This window comes from Mus caroli, unplaced genomic scaffold, assembly GCF_978045245.1.
Source record: "Mus caroli unplaced genomic scaffold, Mus_caroli_1 scaffold_11, whole genome shotgun sequence".
NCBI lineage: Eukaryota > Metazoa > Chordata > Mammalia > Rodentia > Muridae > Mus > Mus caroli.
Genome location: NW_028227266.1, coordinates 14,256,724 through 14,269,015, shown reverse-complemented (window position 1 = coordinate 14,269,015; position 12,292 = coordinate 14,256,724).

The window sequence follows — 12,292 nt, the reverse complement described above, 5'->3', positions numbered from 1 at the left end:
ATTTAGGATTGTGTTCAGATAAGGGAATGCCTAAGCCAAGAGTTAAAGTACTTTCAGAGGCTTTGTTTTTATATTGACAGACTTTTAAGAATCACACTTATTTCACATAGGCTACAGGGTGACTTATTCTGACTCTTCAGAGCAGCAAAAGTCTCATTCCCAGTCCTCTGTTGATGTGTAGTTTTGATCTTCTAAATCTCCAAGGTAGAAAATAGATTCTGTAAACGAGGGACTGGGATCTCAGCGGTACCATAAATCCCTGTTTGTATTCCCAACTCAGACCAAATTCATCTTATGCTCTACTAAACACATGTCATCTTTTTGAAGCAATTTTTCCTCTTTACAATCTTACGTTTCTTCTTTCTGTTTTCATTCCGGTTCTCCTATGGAAAAACGCAGTTCTGCTGGCTTATGGCATGTCGTACTCCCTTGTGTCTTTTTAACTTTGACAGGCCCATGAATGTGTTGCTATTTGTGGGAAAGGAAAAAATACAAAAAAGCAATTCATGACATAGAAGCAAGCCAATGTTTGTCAGACTATGACTATATCAGCTCATGTTTACAAAACAGTTTATCATTTCCTTATTATTTCCACATTTGTTTGGACACTTTAATTTTGGATTGAGTCAGGACATCTTTCCATTTGCACAGGTGAGCAAAAAGAAATTATCTTAAATGTTATGGTTTTGTTGAAGTCCACAATTCAAAAAAGTGCAATCTGACAATCACCCTTTTGCTTCCTTTAGCATATCCAGAACTACACATTAAGCCATGGCTAATGAGAAGCAGAAACAATACATCTATCTGTACACTAATCAACACAATCCTTAATAAGATTACATGTATATCTGAATTCACAATGTGCATGTTACAAAGCATGTTAGCTGGAATTAAGCATTTCACACATTTGTTTCTATGAAATAGCCACAGTGATCTGTCTACTCATGGGGAGGGAATTTAGGTCAATCATTTTATGGCTGTATGGCAGTCACCCACTATGAGTCCCTCCACAGAAGCCAGCAGTCACTGAACACTGGGAGCATCAGTAATAATGTCAATGCGAGCAGAAGCTATTCTTACCCCATACTGGTATGGGGAGGGCTGTGAACAGGTATAATCGTAAAATAATTCACCTTGCACAGAGAAACTGTGAAAATGTTGTAGGGAAAAAGAATCCCCTGTGGTATACTGCCTTATGAGAACAGGTGGAGTTAAAGACAAGGAAAGAACATTTTCTGAAATATTCTGTGTTCACTATCTGAGGGAGTGTGGTTTATAGGAGAAAAGGTTCACTCTGCTCAAAAGAACAGTTGAGGACCCTCTGGTGTCCTGCCCATTAACAAGGGGCAGAGAAGGTTACCTGGTGGCTTGGGCCACCAGTTTCTAACACCAATTTCCTGAGGGTTGTTTGTATGAAACCCACTGCAGCAGACTCATGACTTGCCAGCCAGCCACGGCTTCCTGTTCAGCTCCTATAAGTATGGGCTATTTCCTGAGGTAATAATGAAAGTTACATTAAATTGAGTTGTTTTCAAAGGCTTTCAGATTTACTTAAGTGAGTGAGTTTTACAGGCCTGAGATGGGTCAAGTGCATAAAGAAAAAGCTTTCTTCTGTTTTTTAAACCATAATGGCTTTTCTAGATTCATATGGGCATTCTAAATATGAATGTGTCTAAAATCCACTTACATCTGTAGGCTTCTTGTAAAGTGTGGATACTTCGCTCTTTCTTAGAATGGGCAACAAAATTCCCATGGAAGGAGTTACACAGACAATGTTCGGTGATTAGGTGGAGGGAAGGACCATCCAGAGAGTGCCCCACCCGGGGATCCATCCCATATACAACCACCAAACCCAGACACTATTGCATATGCCAGCAAGATTTTGCTGACAGGATGCTGACATGGCTCTCTCATGTGAGGCTGTGCCAGTGCCTGGCAGATACAGAGGTGTATGCTCACAGTCATCTATTGGATGGATGGAACACAGGGTCCCTAATGAAGGAGCTAGAGAAAGTACCCAAGGAGCTAAGGGGGTCTGCAGCCCTGTGGTAGGAACAACAGTATGAACTGACCAGTACCCTCCAGAGCTGTGTCTCTAGTTGCATGTTTAGCAGAGGATGGCCTAGTCGGCCATCAGTGGGAGGAGAGGCCCTTGGTATTGTGAAGATAGTGTGCCCCGGTGCCAGGGAGGGGGTGGGATGCCAGGGCCAGGAAGCAGGAGTAGGTGGGTTGGAGAGCGGGGTGGAGGCTATAGGGGGCTTTGGGAATAGCATTTGAAATGTAAATGAAGAAAATACCTAATTAAAAAATGCTGTAAAACATTCACTTAGTGTCACTATTGTACTTGAGACTATCTAGACTAGGTCATTTCTAACATCCTTCCTAACATTTGCTAACAAAATGCAAATGTCTCTATATCTGTCTCTGTCTCTGTCACTGTCTTTCTTACTCCCTTCCTCTTTCTTGCTTTCTCTTGTGTGCTCTCTCTCTCTCTCTCTCTCTCTCTCTCTCTCTCTCTCTCTCTCTCTCTCTCAATCTCTCTCGCTTTTTGCTTTCTTGCTCTCTCACTCTTTCTCTCACTCTCTCACATGCTTTTTCTCTCTAAAATGTTCAAGTTTACAATATTCTTTGTTCCTAATCAATTTCCTCTCTCCCCTTTCTGGTTATAAATTCTATTATTAACTCTGGACTTTACATTTGTTTGGAATTTGTCTGTCATTCCCAAACTCGACCTCATGTCGTAGCGAGGCTTCAGCTGGAAAAACAAGCTTCCTGATCTACCCTGTCCTGTTTTTAATCTTCTGCTGTGGTAAGAGATTCTCTGTAGGGATTTCAATACTTCCTATTGCTTTGCCTCTTCTGCTGTAAAGCTCACAAATATTTAACTCTCCTGGTCTACATTTTACCTGTTTGTAAAACTTATTTTCCCCCTTATGTCTAAAATGCATGCCAGGGCCTTTCACACTTCATCATGTCTCCAGGAATATTGGTCTTGGGTCAGAGCCAGAGGCTTCAACTTGACAAAACATGTTGCAAGGTGGCTCTCCTTCCACACTGTCTGCAGCTGTCATTTCCCCTCAAGTCCTCAGTCTGCAAATCAGAGTCAGACCAAGATCATGGGATTCTGCATGTATTATTCAAAGCAAAACGGAGTTTATGCTTTTGAGTCTAATTTTTTTCTTCTCCATATAAAAAATACAATTACCTAATAAATGCATATTCTTGTGCGATTTCCAGGCATAAAATTAGAAACTGTGATAGAATAGAGAAGTTGAAGGAAGAGGATTGACAGAAACACTAGATGTGGGAAATGTGTCTGGCATTGATTATCTGCTGCAGCAATATTCTCAGTACCTAAGTCTTCCTTTAGGTCTGTGGTGACTATGGAGTTCTGGGACAGAGAAGGCAGAAGCTGTCTTAGCTTAGATGAAATGCCATCCAGGTGTCTCTAGGCTTTTCTTAGCTTAAAGGTTTAATTTAAATATGTGTTTTCTTACATTTGAAATAACACACTCTCCTAATAAGTCATTCTAAAACAGGATGGTTGAGGGTGTTACTGTGTCTTAGCCATTTACTTATGTGCTTCAAACATTTCACATGGCTGCTACAAAATATATAAAAGTGAAAATATGTTTTTATTTCAAAGTCAGAACAACCAGTCCCTACTAGTTATGGCATGGATACTATATTTTTAAAATATCTTTGTTGTAATTTTTTATCCAATGAAATAACTTGTCATATGATTTTCAATAAAACTTGAGATCAACGTGTTCTCATGCTATGAAAAGGTCAAAAGTTAATTTGCATTTGTGAAATATTAGCACGTACTAATAAAACTGTACTAAACTCCCAGAGATAAGTGAAAATAGTTTGAACATACATATATTTATGAAACATTAAGATATTAAATAAATTATTTTAAAAAGCATCAGTAGAGACTTATACATTTTATAATTTCTCCTTATACTGGTTGGAAGAGTATAAAAATTACATGACATTATATGTGTCTGTTTTGATAAATTAACATGGACAAATAAAAACCTGTATATTTTGAATGATGAACTAGACTTTAACCTAAATTGAACAAACACTAAAGTCAAATCCAGCATGAAGTATGAAATTTGGTCATATGTGCAAATAAATTTCTGCATTTTGATATATATTCTTTCATGATTTAGTCTGCTGCTATTTAGAATGAGACAAACAGTGATCCTATAACAGCAAGGGAAAAAATAAACCTATATTTTCTTAGAGTTCCATACTGCAATAAACCTGTATGAGGAACATAGCCCAAGACAAGGTGTGTGGACATTGTCTTTCTGTGCTTATGAAGAAGCATAAAGGTAGATATGGCAGATAGATATATAATGAGACTTCAGTGACTGAGAGAAAATGCTCTTGATGTGTTTTATGTACAGAACATACCTTCTGTAACTGTATCACCATGGGCATACATCTAGAATTATAGTTGGTCTCCTTTGGTTCTGCATATTTGGTTTTGCATATTTAACATTTCTCATCACTATAAGGCAAAGAATCATGATATGCATTCCAAACTTCATTATACAAATTAAAATTGTATTTATAAGAGAGGGCTTTTAAACTATAAACTGAAAGAGTTACTTTTATGTCACTATATATTCACATAGTTAGATTTCTAACAGATCACATAGTCTTAAAATTTTTCAATACCCTATGGGACTAGTTCAAGGCTACTGGAACTGGAACAGTTTCTCAACCTGTGACTCAAGTAAGTGAGAATTGCCCATCCACTGCTGATTCTTTGTATCCAGTCTTATGACTACCTGGACACAGTGGGAATCTTATAAGATAGTTCATCATTTAAAAAGCCTGTGGGTATGTAATGACAATAAAGGTGTGTTGGTGTAAATTAGTTCTTTTGTTTTGGGAGTGGGGAGGACCCTCTCAGATGCAAAAGGAGTGGGCAGAGGCTGGTGGAGTGAAGAGCTCTTTGAGGGGGACCAGGAAGGGGAGAACATTTGGAAAGTAAATAAAATGATTGATGATGATGATGATGATGATGATGATGAACACTGAAAATGTGTTCCAACTGAAAATCAAGTTGGGATAGATATACCCATTATGACTTGGCTTTACAGTTCTGCATTTTGGTAAATTATGCTTCCTGTAATGGTCTCTAATTGTTGCAAAAAGCTGTTTCCTTGATGAATGCTGATAGCCACACCTAGTTGTGAGTATGAAGGTAATTACTTAGATTGTTATTGGTATTATGCTGGCTGGGTAGAGTGATGGTTGTAGATTCTTCCCCAGGCTTCAGCCCTAGACAAAGAATTCCAAGAAATGATAGAAGTCATCCCAGGGAAGAATACTTCAATTGGTTATCTAATACCAAACGTTCATCTCTGAAAACACATATGAACAGGCCGTATCTTTATTTCCACAGATATATATGTACATATATGACATTGTACAGAATAGTTATAGAAAAGTGACCTTAAATTCCCACAATGCTTAGGCTCAGGAGACCAGATGCTGTGTTTTAACTTTCATTCTAGACATGGTTTCAACAGAGCATTAGATGAACTGAGACAACAGATTAAAACCAAAGCTTCAGCCTCATTTTCAACTTCCAACCTATTTTACTTTTTTTAAAATAACTATTTTGAGAATTTAATATAATTATGTTATTTTAATAGCTATTTCTATAATATCTTATACATACCATATGTATTCCTTATATATAACATATATAGTTTATATAATAACAATTTAAAATGTAGAAGCCACTTACTTAAGGAAGGAGTTCAAGGAGAATATTACCTGGGAGTGGCTGGAGGGAAGAAAGATAAGGGGATAAATGACATATTTTTAGTCAATATATAAAGTGACTTTAAAAAGTTAAAGAACTCAAGAAGTTAGACACCAAGAACTCAAATAATCAAATTTTAAAAATGGTGTACAGAGCTGAACAGAATTCTCAGCAAAGGGACTTCCAATGACAAAGAAGCATTTAAAGAAATATGCAATGTCCTTGGTCATCATGGAACTGTAAATCAAAGTGACCCTGAGATTCTGTTTTGGAAGATAGAATGGCTAAAATAAAAAGCTCAAGTGACAGCACATGCTGGAGATGATGTGGAACAAGCAGAACACTCCTCCATTGCTGGTGGGAATGGAAGCACTTTGAAAAACAATTTGGCAGTTTTTCAGCAAACTTGGAGTAGTTCTAACTTAAAATGAAGTTACACCAGTCCTGGGCATGTAATCAAATGATGTCCCACTATACTACAGGGACACTTGCTTAATTATGTTCACAGCAGCTTTATTCATAATAACCAGAAGTTGAAAACAACCTAGATGTATTTTCTCTGAAGAATGCATAATGAAAATGTGGTAGAGCTGCAAAATGGAATATTATTCACATAGACAAACCAAAGACATTATGAAATGTGCAGGCAATTGTATGAAACTAGGAAAGATTGTCCTGAGAGACGTAGCCCAGTCCCAATAGGATATGCATGGTATCTCACTTATAAGTGGATATTAGCCATAAAGTACAGGATACCCAGGATACAGTCCACAGACTCAAAGAAGCTAAACAAGAAGGAAGTTTCAAGGGAGGATATTTGAATCTCAATTAGAAATTGGAATAAAATAGTCATCGGAGGCAGATACAGAGAGGAAATTGGATGAGAGAGGGTATGGTGAGGGGGATAGGGTTCAGGATCATGTGTAGGGAATGACAGGAAAGAGGGCCAGAGGGACAGGACAATAAGTGGAAATCTGCAGCTGGCAGGGTTGGGTGGGCTTGGGATCATCTCAAGGATGTGCCAAAGACCTGAGATGGGTGAAGCTCCTAGGAATCAATGAGGGTGATGTTAACTGAGATTCACTAAGTAGGGATATGGAACTTGAAGAGGACACCTTTTATAGACAGGCAGGAACCCTGGTAAAATGATAAGGACACCAACCCACTCACAAAATTTTCAAACCAAAATTTATCCTGTCTACAAGAAACGAAGGGACAGGGAATAGAGTAGAGCCTAATAGAATCCCAAACAATAACTGGCCCAATTTTAGACCCATCCCGTGGGCAAGCACTATTCCCTGTCACTATTAACGGTACTCTGATATGCTTGCAGACAGAACCTTGGAAATCTGTCTTCTGATAGGCCTTACCCACCAGCTGACTGAAACAGATGTAGAGAATCACAGTCAAACAGTGGATGTAGCTGGAGGACTTTTATGGAAAATTTAGGAGAAGGATTGTGGGCCCCAGTGTGGATAGGAACTCCACAGGAAGATCAGCAGAGTCAACTAACTGGGATTCTTAGGGGCTCTCAGAGTCTTATCCACCAACTAAAGCACACACATGGGTTAGACTAAGCTTCCCACATACATGTAGCAGATGTTCAACTCAGTCTTCATGTGGTCTTGAACAACGGGAGCAGGGATTATCCTTAAAGCTGTTGGCTGTCTGTGGGATATATTTGCCTAACTGGGCTGCCTTGTTTGGCCTCAGTGGGAGAAGATGTGCCTAGTCCTGAAGAGACTTGATGTGCCTGAGTTGGGGAATACCCAGGGGTCCCCTCTACCCTCTAAGAGGAGAAAAGGAGGGAGATGCGGGTATGGACTGTGTGAAGGTGTGATATGAGGCAGTGATATGGGTAGTTATATGAAAGAATTTGAAGGTAGGAAAGGGAGAGATTTGATTATATTATAGTCCCCAAAATAAAAAATACAAAGCAAAAAGAACTAGGAAAAATTATTCTTTAGGAGTCATAATTATAGTATGTGCTGAAAACTACAAGATGCAGTCTTCTCTGCAGAAAGACTCATGTGAACTACTCACACATCAGTATGTCATATAATAAAGGATACTTTGTGGTAACATTATTACATTACTTCTAGACACTCCTGACCTTGTGGAGATCAACAGCAAGATAAATCAAAAAACATGCAACTGCTTAGGTTCCCTATTTAATTGTATCTAGAAGAACAATGTTCTAGAGAATATTTTAGTCAGTTATCATGTATTTAGAAGCTATTTCTATTAAAGCACTAGTATTTCTTTATCTTTAGAGAAGTATTTTACTAATCCTCATTTTATACTAATTGCTCATATTTTCTTATTTCCCTCCCTGTATCTTTCTTCCCATTATGTATCAACTATTCTTTGTTATTTCTGGAGGACCTTAGCAGCATTTACTGCTATTTCTTTCTTAATGATTTTAACCAACTAACTTTTGTAAAACGTTCTGAAATCTAGCAATGACATTTCTCTGCATTTTCTATATGTGAATATAAATATGTTTAGTTTCCACTCTTCAACAGTGATTAGTTGAATTATTAGTTCCATTATATATGCCTATAATTCCTTACATTATCTTTTTACATACAAGTATTCTGGTAAGCACATCTCACCTTGTATATTTTAATGCAATACTCATCTCTATAAATAAAAAATATGGCCCCTATGTTTACTTATTATAGTAGAGAAGTTTCTTTGACTTCAATTCTATTCTAGAAAATTGGGAAATTCCTTATAAATACCCACCAGATTTAACTTGAATAAGAACTGATTAAATTTAAAATGTCATACCAGTGTGTAACAATCATTCACAGAGTGTTCTTGTGCTCACAGGAACTGTTTGTGTTTCCAAGTATGACGATGAAATCCCTGGGACAGGAGATCTCTATCTCACTTGAGAAAACCATTTAGATCAGTGAAGAGTCAAATTCAGTCACCTTCACTCTCCAGTCCATAAACATGGCAATGGAACTATTTGTCATTGTAGGCTTAGTGAACTTAACTAAATTTGTTTCAAGACTGAGACTATGACTAGAAGCAATCCTCCAACTTGACATTTCAGAAATACAAAATTATCCAATTGACAGAACAGCAATTCTTCCACCTTTTTTCATGAGTATATAATCAGAGAGGAAAATACTTAAATGAATGAAACAAAAGCCAGCAATTAGAATAAAGTTAAATTAAAATGTATCGTTTCTGCATTGCCATTTAATGTCAAGTATGTTGTTGAAATTAATTCCCTGAATGTGAAAAGATTGCAAAAAAAACCCAAAAACAAAAAAACAAACAAACAAACAAACAAACAAAAAAACCCCCAAAAAACAAAAACAGTTAGAATGAGCAGTGGCCATTCCAGCCCCTAGTAGTATTGTATTGCTGAGTACAAGGATCCAGGTTCTATCCCTAGCACCAAAAATTTCCAATAAAAAGTATAATTAGAGTACAGTTTTATATATAGAAATATATACATATATATGACATATATATCATATGTATACACATATATTTATTCAGATATAATTTGCCTATTAAATAAAATTCTTGTTATGTGTTTCTACCGAGATAATTTGGAAAATTTTAAAATGTCCTTTAAAACTAAATTTCATAAAACTTTGTTAAACACAGAAAAATTCAACCCCAAGAAGTATTTGAATTTTAGGCTTTTTTACATCTGAAAACTTTGCTCATGTCACTGTTGATAAGGACTTAAGCATATGCGATCCATTAATACACACTATCAATGTATATTTTGAGATAAAAAATTGACTCATTCGTAAAATCTAGTTGTTTGCTGCCTGCAGTTACAAAGTAAGCAGAAACCCAACAGGGCTTCATGTCTCCTCCATCCTCTCCGTGCTCTCAGAGGCTCGTCTTTGCCCTGAGTACTGTTTAATCTTGTGTAAAACAGATCAGTCTTAACAGGCTCTCCCTCCTTTCTTCCTTGTGGCTTGCACTATGGTTGTTAAAATAATTTCATTTAAAATACTTAGTTAAATGTGCCATGTGTTAATTTAAAACTCCACTTTTTTTTGCTGGATCAGAATACAAATATGACCATCCATGTACATTAATTAGTAGGGCTGCCTTACACAATGAGTAATTTTGAACGGTGTCCATTTCTCATAGGTTTGGAGACTGAGCTTCCCATGTTAAAGTGATCACTGATTGGTTGCCACTAAATCATCCCTCAATGTGAATGGTCTGCTTGTCACTCTATCTGCCAGGATCTCCTGTTTACAGAATGCCCTAGTGTTTTTGTGAGGAAACAAGTAATACTGAATTATAAAACACACCACCCTTGAACTTCATATATCTTCAGCAACCTCTATAAAGTCCTTTGAGACAAAGAGAGTCATGCTGGGGTTACCACTTCAACCAAAGAATAGAGATGAGAAAATTTTCAGTTCATAAGGCACCTTCTCCCTGGTTTTCTCAAACTTGGTGATTGTATCACTCTCTTCCTGAATATCACATGAGACTCTTGTGCCTGTGTGGCCCTTCAACCTTTTCCCGTGGTACTCATTAGGTATGCTTGTTTTATTCAAATTCTTTTCCTTGTACATTCCTGTAACCTTTACTCTTCTCTCAAATAATTCCATTTCTGGTTCCTTTGGGCCACGGAAATCACACAACAAATATAACTTACTCAGGTCCAGTCCTACTCTAGTTATCAAACACTTCACTCATTCACGGACTCCTCTTATGATTTCTTCCAACATTTTCTTCTTACCTGATTGTATGGAATGCTTTCTTCTACATATTTTTTTTACCTGATGTTATAAATTATTTATTTCATTTCTTACTTATTTTGAACTTGACCTACTTTATGTGCTATGAACGAGGCTTCTTTTATTTATAGCTAATCTTTTGAGACACACACATAGACAACCTGCATGCTCAATAAATGTGGAATGAATAATGGATCTGCTTTCAGAGACAAAAATGTTTTCAAAAGTGTTTAAATTACTCCTGTATAAAGATCAATACCTAATTTCTGCTTTCATTTTGGACATTAAAGGTAATATATGATACTAACTTTATGCAAAATTTAAATAATTTATCCCCAAAGTCCTGTTTCCTGACCTGAAATCGGCAGTAGATATTGCAATATGCTTTCCCTTCTCTGTGTCTTTTGGAATTCCATGTTTTTATTAACATTTCTGAAGGTCCCTATGGACCACAGGAAAATGTTGTAAGGAGAAATTTATACTTTATTGTGCTCCCCCTCTTTGTATAAGGTTAACCTGAAAATGGCGATAAAAAATACTATATTATAAATATCCATGCACCTCAGCTTGTGTTATAGGATTTAAAGGATTGCAGTACCCATCTGAGGCACCTCTGTCTTCATAGGAATTCTAACTGAAGTTATTTCTTATCATATTTCTAATATCTCAGTTTTCTGCTCACTGTACTTCTATTTTTTCAAATGTCAAATCCCATCTTCAAATACCTAAAATATTAGCTATCATCACACGACACCTATCAAATGGACTCAAAGATTATAGAATGGAAACAGAGCTTGCTTATTAATACTAACATAAGTTGTAGAAACCCAGGGAGGTATTAGGGTAGACATGTAGTAAAATGTGATATTGTAGAGAAGAGCTAGAGACACCCTTCCCCTAAACCTACCCAGTGTTGGTCCTCAGGAAGCCAAATGCTGTATGGACTTAATTTCAGCAGAGCCTGGATTAAGCTGAGACACAGTGGGTTAAACAAAATCTTCAGCCTCTCTTTTAATCCCTTTTAATAAAATTTGGATATTAGCCCTCAGGCAGATGTAGGGTTGGTGAAGATCCTTTCACAATTTGTACGATACCATTTTGTTGTATTGATAGTGTCCTTTGCTTTTCAGAAGCTTTGAAGTTTCATGAGGTCCCGTCTATTAATTGATGATCATAGAGCCTGAACCATTGGTGTTTTGTTCAGAATGTTTTCTTCCGTATTGAAGAGATCAGGCTATTCCCCTCTTTCTGTTCTATTAAATTTAGTGCACCTGGTTTTGTGTTGAGGTCATTGATCCAGTTGGACATTATTTTTGTGTAGGATGATAGATACAGATTTATTTGCATCCTTCTACACATGGACATTCAGTTAAACAAGCACCTTTTGATGAAGATACTTTTTGTTTTCCATTGTATGGTTTTGGTTTCTTTATCAAAAATCAAGTGTCCACAGCTGTGCAGGTTTATTTCCAGATCTCTGATCATTCACTTCCATGTCTGTTCTTATACCAATTCCATGGAGTTTTAAGTACTATTGCTCTGTAGCACAGCATGAGGTCAGGGATGGTGTTCAGGATTGGTTTTAGCTTTCCCAGGGTTTTTTTATTTTTTCATATGAAGTTGAAAATTCGTTTTTTTTCTAGGTCTTTAAAGAATTGTGTTGGAATTTTGATGGGAATTGCATTGTATCTTTAGATTTTTTTTTTGTAAGATATCTATTTTCACTGTTAATCCTACAGATCAATGAGCACAGATATTTTATATTATA